This window comes from Henckelia pumila, chromosome 4, assembly GCF_033568475.1.
Source record: "Henckelia pumila isolate YLH828 chromosome 4, ASM3356847v2, whole genome shotgun sequence".
NCBI classification, from domain to species: domain Eukaryota; kingdom Viridiplantae; phylum Streptophyta; class Magnoliopsida; order Lamiales; family Gesneriaceae; genus Henckelia; species Henckelia pumila.
The window spans coordinates 17,111,695-17,123,962 of NC_133123.1; positions in this window are offsets into that span (position 1 = coordinate 17,111,695).

Consider the following 12,268-nt stretch of genomic DNA (forward strand, 5'->3'; position numbering starts at 1 on the left):
AAATAACAAGCAGAGCGATTAAAATAATTTTTAAAAAACTAGAAAAACGTTTAAAATCAAATTAAATAAATACACAAGCGGAATAAAAACCTTTAAAATGATTTGGACAATTAAAAAGGGTTTAAAATAAATAATCTAGACATTTAAAATAATTAAAAATAATTAAAAATAACTAGCCGCTAAACTAGGATATTTAAAATAAATAAGTTGGATGCTCGAAAATATTTATACAAATAAGATAAATAGTTAAAATCATTTAAAAGAATAAACTAGACAATTAAAATAATTTAAATGAATAAACTAAACAATTAAAAATCAAAAATCATTTGAACAAATAATAAAATATTTTATTAGCACATAATTCAAATAAAAAATTTAAATGAGATAAACTTTAAAAATAATAATCCTAATATTTATTAAATTTAATTCATGCGATTTAGTAGATTAGATTTTAGGTACTACACTCTGAGTTTGAGTACTGCTTATCACCCAGAGACAGACGGTCAGCTTGAGAGGACTATTCGGACATTGAAAGATATGTTGAGAACTTCAGTAATTGACTTTGGATTATCCTAGCAGGATCATTTGTCGTTGATAGATTTTTCCTACAACGATAGTTATCATCGTAGCATTGGCATGGCACCATTCAAGGCTCTTTATGGTCGTCGATGTCGTACACCCTTGTTTTGGAATGAAGTAAGATAACGACAGGTCGAAGGACCAGAATTGATCCAACAGATTGTGGACAAAGTAGAGTTGATCAAGAAGATAATCAAGGCAGCACAGGATAGGCAGGCCAGTTACGCCAACACCAAGCGCAGACCACTGCATTTTGAGACGGGATAGTATGTTTTCTTACGGGTATCACCTTTCTGGAAGGTGACGAGATTTGGATTGAAGGGGAAGTTAGCACCCAAGTTTATTGGCCTGTTCGAGATCTTGGAAAAGGTTGGAGATGTTGCTTATCGTCTGGCGTTACCGTCGTATCTTTCCAGCATTCATAACGTGTTCCACATGTCACTACTTTGTCAATACGTTGCATATGATTCTCACATTCTGCAACCAGTTGAGGTTCATCTGGATCTTGATTTGTCATACGTGGAGAGACCCCTCAGAATTCTTGATAGGAAGGTGCTACGGAATAAGAGCATTCCTCTAGTCATGGTTCAGTGGCAGCGTCGAGGCACTGAGGAAGCAACTTGGAGTTGGAGAGTCGTATGCGTTCTGAGTATCCGGAGTTGTTTTGACTGTATTATATTTCAGCAGTTTAGTTGTATTGTAAAAACTGCAGTATTGGGATATAAGTTGTTTCAATATTATTTTGTTCTGTTATCCTAGTCCTGATTTCGAGGAAGGATTTCTTAAGTGGGGGAGAATGTAGTAACCCGTCTCCAAAATTAAGTTAATCAAGCGCCTAATTGTGTTTAATTGGCCAAGAAATGATTAAGGAATCCTCAAAAGAGTTTAAGGAGTTGAAGAATGAATCCAGAAAGATCAAGTATGGTCCGTTAGAGCTTTGAGCTTCGGGAGGATCGCAAGTTCAAAACAGATTTTGGAAGCTTCGATGTGATCGGAGCCATAGTTTTTGGTTCGGAAGCTCTGGGGAGTTCGAAAGCTCTGAAGTGAGATCGAAAGCTCCGAACGTCCCGATTTGCCAGTTATCTGGAATATTACGTAAGCAGTGACGTCGGGGAGATCGGAAGCTCCGAAGTGGGATCGGAAGCTCCGATCTACTATCAGCAGGAAGCTCTAGAAGCAAGACACATGGTTGGTGGGGAGAGATCAGAAGCATGGATTGGATGCTTTGATCGTGCGATCGGAGGTTCCGATCGTGGTCTATATATAGGGGTGCCGAGGCTCACTTTTGACTCGCTCATTCACCTCCTCTCTCTCGTTCTTAGCTACTTCAAGTCAGTTTTAGAGGTTTCTTAGCGTCCTACTGGAGGGCCAAGAGTGGCGGAGTGTTTCGGGGATAGCAACGGAGTTGTGCCTAAATTTTAGGCAATCGTCATCAGCATGCTGACGACGGATACATGTATAGTTTTGGATCCTTATAGAGATTAAGAAGTATGTAATAGCTTAGTTAAGACTTTTAGAGCACTATAAGTGATATATATGCCTTGATACTTGACCGGCTAAATCGGTGTGATATAAATCTACTGGCAAGCGTACCAGGTCAAGTAATAGTAAAGTGGACTGAGAGTCCAAGTATCGATCTCACAGGGACTGCTGTCAATTCTCAAAAATTCATTATTTTACTTAATCTAGACAAAATAATAAAAAGCAATTTGATTTAATAAAAATAAGAATTTAAAATAAAAACTTCTGAAGAAATAAGAATTAAAATAACTGAAGATAAAATAATTAAAACGAGACAATCAAGACACACGTAGGTACCGAACAAATCATGTAACATGTAGTCGATTCAGAACTCAGATTTAATCTTAAATTACGGAAATTCTCCTATCTTGTTCAAAGGACTATTTCTAGAACAATCAAACCTATTCAAATATTGATGAACTAATATTTCGTAATTCTAATCAAATTTGAATGCATTAAATATTTGTGAAAATTCAGTTTACACCCAAACCTCACATTGAAATCGAATTCTATTTCTAGTTGGTTTTATAATATGTTGATTATCAAAGTGATCGAAATCAATCCCTCCTCTGTCGACTTGGAACCGATTAACATGCGAGCAAACAGTTGATCAGACTATCCACAAGACAAATATAAATCTAACAATCAATAAAATAAAATCAAGTCTGAAAAATCCCAAACAAACATCCAAGTTTTCTACATGAATTTGTTCGGCCCAATCACGCCGTCTTGGTTGAAAATAAACTACTCAATAATTGAAACTAATAATTCAAACAAAAATTAAGAAAGAAAAGAATAAAAGAAGAAAAACTCTGATGGAGCGTCTTCAATCTCCACGCTCGTAGCCGCCTCTCACCTCTTGTCTGTGTTCTCTGCGTGTTCGAACCCTTATTCTGATGATTAGATTGGTATTTATATGCCCAAGGGTCTTCAAAAGTTAGTATCCTTCCCGAGCAAGAATTTCTTTTTTAAAAAACTCTGCACGCGTATCTCGCTCGAGCGAGCATAGGGTCTCGCTCGAGTGAGCCATCTTCTGCCCGAAGGCGATTTTCCATATCTTGCTCGCTCGAGCGAGAAAATTTTTCTGCACCGCGCGATAATTTTGAAAAATTCATATCTTAAGTTCTAGCCGTCGGATCAAGCTGAAATTTTGACAGCAGCTTTAAAACATCTTAAATTTCATTATGAACGGTGAAGATTGGAGTTTGATCTCTCTAAAATTAAATATGATTTTTCGATCAAGGCTGCTCCGTAATTCACTCTTCAAAAATCCATTTTCCTACAAAATTAACCCGGAGAGTGTAATACACACACAAGAACTAAAACACATAAAAACACATAAAAGCAATATGAATGCACATAAAATAGACATAAAAATAACATGAATAAATGCACGCAAAATGCACTTATCAACACCCTCATACTTAAACCTTGCTCGCCCTCGAGCAAGACATGCAAAAACAATATGCAAACAAAAACATAAGTGAGGAAGAATCATGAATGTGCACAGCCTCCGAGAAGTTCAATCACAAAACAAAATCACACACGCTCTCAAATTTTCATAATACACCTTCGGTTTAACGTGAACGTGTGTGTGTAAACTGTCATTCCAGTTTCATACAACTTAGACCGAATTCGTTTCAAAACTGCTTAGCGACCTATGACAAATCAGTGCAAGTTTCACTCTTCAAGTGCTCATTCCTTCCAATGACCTCTAGAAAACCCACCTCTCTTGAGATAATGAATTACACACCTCCGGATTTTGCACCCGATATTTCTTTTGCCCCAATAATTACCCGCTGACTTAGCTATAACTGGCTAGAATACAAAAAATCTTTCTCTTTTTTTTTCTAATTCCCTCGTCTATAGCCCGGATGGAGCATCAACCCCATTTTACCCGCTAACTTAGCTATGAAACAATGATTAGGATTTCAATCATTGTCCAAGCCCGGATGGAGTTGTAAAAATATTTTTTTTTCTAGGTGCGCCCAAGATCATAAGTGTAAACTAGAGCCTCATCAAAATTCATAGAATACAATCAAGATCCACAAACCACCTATTGTCGTGCAATGGTCAAACAAACAGAAACTTCATCAAATCTTTCGTTACAGTCCACTGGTCTAACACAAGTGCTTATAAATATTCACGGTTTAACCTACAGTTTCTCATGTCAAGTCAAGAGCAATTTTTTTTAAAAAAAAAACAATTTTTCAAATAAACTTCATCATCATTGGCTATTATGACTCATCTTACTCATGCAAGACTAAACAAACAAACAACAACAAGAAACTAGATGCAAACAAACACAAAACATGACAGATGCAACACAAAAATAACAAACAATGCAATAAACTAGTCTACCCCCCATACTTATCCAAAGCATTGCCCTCAATGCTTCAGAACAATGAACAGAATGCATAACAAACACACAAATGCAAAGACGAACAAAAACACAATGAGAACAAAAATAACACTCCCCTGGTTTTCGATTCATCCTCTTCTTTCATGACAGTATCTGCTGGGACAGCAGCAGCAGACTGTGTATATCGGCAGGCTCGGCAAACTGGAATGGGAAACAAGTAAAAATTAAATATAAATAAATAAAAACAAAAAATAAAATAAAAAAACAAGGGAAAGAACTCTGGGTTGCCTCCCAGTCAGCGCTAAATTTATACTCTACAGCCCGACTATGCAGAAGCAACCATCAAAGAGTGGTTGCCGCCCATAGTAAGAATCATAAGACTCTACGTATGGGTTTTGATTTCCTACGCCCTCAAGCTTGGCGTGATATTGACATGGAAAGCTCGTCGGTCCAACAACACTCAGTCGGAACTGATTAGTTTGGAAAGAAACTCGGATTGCAGGCTGAAGCTCATGGAGGATGGAATATTTTGGAAGTGGCATCAATGGCAAGAAAGAATCTTCTAACGGTGTACATGGAACGACCATTGACGAGGTAAAATATGTAGCCTTGTATGTTTCTTCCTCCTCCACTATCACTATTGGCTCTTCTTCACAAGAAAATTCCTCAAAAATTAATTTTTCATGCACTGGCTCAGTTACTTCACTCTCTTGGCAGATCTCAAAAATTGGTTCTCTAAGAAGCGCAATCTGTTCATCCAAAAGACTCCAAGACTTGATACGGCTTTCTAAGAATTGATTTGTCTCTGTCTGTTGCCGCAAAAGATTCTCCAACTGAGCCACATAATCTTCAGAACACCCTACACACTCTTCTTGACTCTCCGGTGGTTGGTTTGCAAAATTTTTAGAGTTGATATCTGGAGGATATTTGTGACTCCAACCTTGCAATGAAGGATCACAATGCCAATGGTAGTCGAAATCTGCCATATCATTTAACAAGTGCATCGCACTGTATTCATCTTTTCTAAACAATTGACTGCCAGTGGCCAAAGCTCCAGAATCTACCCAACTTCTTGTAATCTCATCCAAACCAACATAAAAAATGTTAGTGAGGGTGTAAGTCAAAAACTGATGGCATTGAAATTTGTTCACCAAATCATTGAATCTCCCCCAAGCAGCATAGAAAGGCTCCAAGTATTGCTGGCCAAATCTTGTGAACACCTGTCGATGATCCATCTCCAAGTACCTCACAAGTAAGAAAAAAAATAATTAATAATTAAAAAAAATGCAAGAAAAAAAATGTCTAGTCTCAAGCAAATAATCTATCCTAATATTAACTGAACAGTCCCCGGCAACGGTGCCAAAAACTTAACCGGCTAAATCGGTGTGATATAAATCTAATGGCAAGCGTACCAGGTCAAGTAATAGTAAAGTGGACTGAGAGTCCAAGTATCGATCCCACAGGGACTGCTGTCAATTCTCAAAAATTCATTATTTTACTTAATCTAGACAAAATAATAAAAAGCAATTTGATTTAATAAAAATAAGAATTTAAAATAAAAACTTCTGAAGAAATAAGAATTAAAATAACTGAAGATAAAAATAATTAAAACGAGACAACCAAGACACACGTAGGTACCGAACAAATCACGTAACATGTAGTCGATTCAGGACTCAGATTTAATCTTAAATTACGGGAATTCTCCTATCTTGTTCAAAGGACTATTTCTAGAACAATCAAACCTATTCAAATATTGATGAACTAATCTTTCGTAATTCTAATCAAATTTGAATGCATTAAATATTTGTAAAAATTCAGTTTACACCCAAACCTCACATTGAAACCGAATTCTATTTCTAGTCGGTTTTACAATATGTTGATTATCAAAGTGATCGAAATCAATCCCTCTTCTGTCGACTTGGAACCGATTAACATGCGAGCAAACAGTTGATCAGACTATCCACAAGACAAATATAAATCTAACAATTAATAAAATAAAATCAAGTCTGAAAAATCCCAAACAAACATCCAAGTTTTCTACATGAATTTGTTCGGCTCAATCACGCCGTCTTGGTTGAAAATAAACTACTCAATAATTGAAACTAATAATTCAAACAAAAATTAAGAAAGAAAAGAAGAAAAGAAGAAAAACTCTGATGGAGCGTCTTCAATCTCCACGCCCGTAGCCGCCTCTCGCCTCTTGTCTGTGTTCTCTGCGTGTTCGAACCCTTATTCTGATGATTAGATTGGTATTTATATGCCCAAGGGTCTTCAAAAGTTAGTATCCTTCCCGAGCAAGAATTTCCTTTTTAAAAAACTCTGCACGCGTATCTCGCTCGAGCGAGCATAGGGTCTCGCTCGAGCGAGCCATCTTCTGCCCGAAGGTGATTTTCCACATCTTGCTCGCTCAAGCGAGAAAATTTTTCTGCACCGCGCGATAATTTTGAAAAATTCATATCTTAAGTTCTAGCCGTCGGATCAAGCTGAAATTTTGACAGCAGCTTTAAAACATCTTAAACATTATTATTAACGGTCGAGATCGGAGTTTGATCTTTCTAAAATTAAATATGATTTTTTGATCAAGGCTGCTACGTAATTCACTCTTCAAAAATCTATTTTTCTACAAAATTAACCCGGAGAGTGTAATACACACACAAGAACTAAAACACATAAAAACACATAAAAGCAATATGAATGCACATAAAATAGACATAAAAATAACATGAATAAATGCACACAAAATGCACTTATCAATACTCTGTTTTCGTGAACTGGGAACACACACACGAGTTATATTATTAAAAACCAACCATTAATGAATTTCTAAAATGATACATAGATAATTCAAATTATTTAAGAGAGAGAGATAATAGTACTATCAATCGTAGTTAATCTCTCTTGATATTTGACACTTCTTCAGTAATCTGTTTTATAAATCTCAATACGTAATAACCACATTGTTTTACATCTAGTTTTCTAGGAGCCTATATTAAAAATGTAAAATTGTTAATGAAAAATATACCAATATTAGAAATAAGCTCGGTACAGAATTATATATACATACCTGTATTACATCCCATTGCACATTTTTTCTTCATTTTCTTCCCTTATTTGAATTAAACAATCTCAACGCCCTTTGTACATACCATTGCACATTGTTTGCACAGAATGTATAAAAAGAAGGATAAACAGCATAAATTCATCTTGCACATTAAATAAGTATAGTACAAAAAATAATTTCAATTAACAAACCTCGTGTAAAGTTCCTACAGCTTCGATAAAATTAAAAGTGCTGCACTTTACGATAAATTAAGAACCTGCAGTGCACATGGCATGTTAACATATTGATGAGGAAGTGATCTTGGAAATGGAAATGGAAATACATAAACACAGAATTTAGCCAACAAGAATTAAACAATACACTTTGTACAAACTAGGAATATAAAAGAAAATTTTAAATTGAGAACAAATAAACAAATGTCTAGTCGACAACTCCAAGTGTAAGCATATAGAGAAATCTGGAAAAAAAAATTGGCTAAGTGTGTTATGTCAATTACCACACTAGTATGGAGCACAAACATCATTGCATGTCCGAATATCCATAAACATATCTGCGTTATTTACATATCAGTTTAGTCACTTCCATATATTTGTTCAATCTGTTAGTTGGTCTGTTTTCGCACATATATTTTTTGGTCAATTAACATCGACACATGAGAAAGACTAGAGTCCATTTGCTAATAACAACTGAGCTCACATTCGAAGATTTTCATCTTGAATTGCTCAACGAAGTTCTAAAGGGCAGTCCAAATCGATCCCCAACAGCTACAGTTTTGACGTCCCATTGTCTGGGCAAAGTACGCATTACCTTAAAAGTAATTTGACAGTTAAAGTATGATTTTTCCAAAGTAATAAGTTCACAAACAATACTACTAGTAAACCGTTCGTCAAATTCAGCCATGGTTTTCCCTGGCTTCATTTTCGCGTTATCAAATTTTTGGATGGAAACTGTGAGCTTGTTCTCCTTGGTTTGATCATTTCACTCACACATTTGAGTAAGCTTTTCCAAGATCTCTTTTGTGGTGGAGCATGTTTTGATCTTTCCGAACATGTTCTTGTCCAAAGTCTTATAGAGATTGTCTTTGGAAATGTTGGCCAAATTTTCTTTCTTTTTATCCTCTATGGTCCATTCAGATCTGTGATTTTCGACCATTTGAGGCTCACCTGTGGATTTTGCTACTAAAGTGTTTGCTTTCATAATCTTCATGGGTCCGTCAGTGATGACATACCACATGTCGTCATCCTGAGCTGCAATATGTGTCTGCATATGAATCTTCTAATCATCATCTTCTTCTTTAGCAAACATGGGTATCTTTTTAAATAAATTCATGATTTAAGTATAATTATCAGCAGTCGATAAAAACTCGCTCTGATACCACTTGTTGGGGATTGGGTGTGTTTGTAGAGAGGGAGAGGTGAATACACATTTTTTAAAATAATCTTAAAAATAAACAAAGTGTTGAATGAGTGTTAATCCACTCAACCAACTTTCTCAACTTCTAAAGATATTTGGACAACTAAGAAGTGCGGAATTAGTCCAACAAGCTTAATGAAATGTTTGCTTTCAAAAAGATACAATAATAAGCAGAATGATAAAGAACACAAGATATATGGAATTTCGAAGGCTGAATCCTTTTGATTATGCTTATTTCAGTTAATTGCATGCTTAAATATATTTTTAGTAGGTGATTCTGGAGCTGGTCTCTACATACTTTCTCTACCTTAACTTCCTCGAATGATTTTGAGAGCTTTTGGTACTCTTTAGCCATTTCATGAAGTGCAATGATGAGATCATCTCGTGTAAATTCAAAGGAACTAAATTCAAATACATCATCATCATTTTCATCTTCTGGTTCTGAGTTGGCCATCAAGCATTGCACTTTTTCCTCTCCACTATCACTGGAGGAACTTTCAGACTCAGAGTCTAGGTCTGCCCACTTGCTCTTGCTATCCTCAGCAACAAGAAATTTTTGATCTTTTTTCTTCTTGAAGAATCTTCTCTCATCCTTCGATCGTTTCTTCTTGACCAGTTTCTTGTCATTGTTCTTTGGCCGGTTGCAATATGCAATAAAATGATCTTTTTTGCCACAGTTATAACATGTAGAACCATTACCTGCATGGTCATTTTTTATAAGGTTTGTTAAATTTTTATTGATTTTTGCGCATAAATTTGTCACGCCTCTTAACAAACAGTGACATAGCCTCATTTCTCAATTGTTCTGCACCTTTTCTGCTTGAGGATTCTCGACCGATTGACATGCTATGGTTTCCATGAGTGCTTGGTTGGTTGGGAGGTTGAGGACTCTTCTTCTGTTCGAATGCTCAATTACTCATAGGCTTTGAATTCAGCAAACATGTCATGCAATTCCAGCTTGCTTAAATCTTTTGACTCTCTCATGGCTACTGTTTTGACATCTCATTCCCTGGGTAGAGCTATCATAACCTTCATATCAATTTCTCGATTAGTATAAGTTTTACCAAGAGTAATAAGTTCACAGATGATACTGCTAAATCGTTCATCAAATTCGGCCATGGTTTCCTCTGGCTTCATCTTTGCACTATCGAACTTTTGGATAGCTACAGTGAGCTTGTTTCTTTCGTCTGGTCATTGCACTCACACTGTTGCGTAAGATTTTTCCAGATCTATTTGGCTTTGATGGAGGTCTTGATTTTATTGAATATGGTTTTGTCCAAGGTCTTGTAGAGTATGTCCTTAGCCACATTGTCCAGATTTTATTTTTTTTTCTCCTTGATCCACTCCGATCGGTGCTGCTCCACCATGTGAGATTCACCATCTGGATATAGCAACAGCAATGTTGGCTTAAAGAATTTTCATATATAGGATCCTCTGTGATGACACACCACATGTCATCATCTTGGGCAGAAAGATGTGCATGCATATGTAGTTTCCAGTCATCATATTCCTCCTTAGAAAACATAAGAATCTTGTTGTAAGAATTCATGTTTGAGTATAAAAATATTAGAGGTGAAGATAAAACCTCCATAATACCAATTTTTGGGATCAGTTGTGTGTGAAGAGTGGGAGAATGTAATGAACGATTAAGAAACAACCATCAATAAATATATATATATATATATGTGTGTATACATACATAGATAGATAGACCCAACCAAGTTAGAGATGCCAAAAAACTGCATGCATGATCTAATAATAATAATAATAAATGTATTAAATGAACGAATAAATATTAGAAAGTACAAGTCAATAACAGAATACGAGAATAATTGGTTTACACATTGATTAAGGTATTGTCTTTTTAATGATTAAAACAAAGTGATGATCAAATCAAAATATGGGATAAACCAATCGACGATAAAAAGATGGAAGATTCATAAGGATATACACATTTTTGAATGTTATAGGTCACAATTTATATAGCTTAAATTTCTCAAATTCTTTGTTAATTAATCTTAAAAACCTCGCCTCATATGGATGATTCGTATAGAAATATAACCTAATAGAAGACAATAACTGGCTCCTCACTAAAGAAAAATAAAATTATTTAGAAGCACCATTTAAAAAAATCAACAAAATATTTAATTTTATAAAAAGTAAGAAAAAGTGGATAGATTGAGTGAAAATACGTCACAGGAGTTATTAGAAATCACCATTCATGTCGACTAGCACATCAGTTAGGATATAATTATAAATTCATATCAAATCTCACTAATTAATTAAAAAAATTCTATTATAATAATATTGTAGAATCGGTGTCTGAAAAGTTGGTGATTGGGCCACACTGGAGACTGAAGGTGATACATAGGAGGAAGATATTTGGGCTGGACTCTAGTTCTTCTCAATGGCCTAGGACTGAGTTAGCCTAAAGCCCAAATAACTTTGTCAAGCCAATGAGTCAATAGTGTGAGAGCCGTTGGGGCAAATATACCAGCTTCTGTTATAACTTATAAGCCTGGAGAAAGTTGTTATTCATCAAGAGGCACATAAACAACACACACACGGAATAATCTTGGAGATTCAAGGGCTGTGAGAAAAAGTCAAGATTCAAAGGGGCAATCAGAGATACAAGTAGGAATGTCAATGGGTCGACCGAGCTAAGCGGTCCACAAATGGGTCTTGGGTGGGTACTCTCGAATTTGGCAAAACCCGTCTGGACCCGCCCCGCCAAAGTGTATATATACATAATTAAATTTAAAATATATATGTAATATTAATAATATATAATTATATTTTTTATACTAAATAATTAATACTTTATCCATAATTTAAGTTAATAATATTTTTAAATTGAAATGAATTTATTTTATTATGATATGTTTAATATTAAAATATATATATTATTATATTTTTTTGTTAATAATTATTAATTAAATACACGTGAATGAATTTTAACTCGTGAGAATATTTTTTTGTTGTCTAAAATATTATCAATATAAATTTGAAATTAAATTTAACTTGTTAGCTCGAACATCTTTGTTTCTATTGATTGTAAACGGTGAATATGTGATGTTCCATTTGTGTATTCAGACTTTGGATTGGTAAAATAAAAATGTGGTTCTCTTTCATGGACGGATGCATATTTGTACCGAACGACGTAACTCCGTCTTCTTAATTCTTGTACATTGTTTTTTGTTGTTTAATTCTTGATTCTACAGAGACTGGGAGCTCTTTGACATAGTGTCATTTAATCGATTGCATAACAAATATATTATAATAACTAGTTACGGAGCACACGCTTTGCGTGTGTAATATAATGTATTATATTA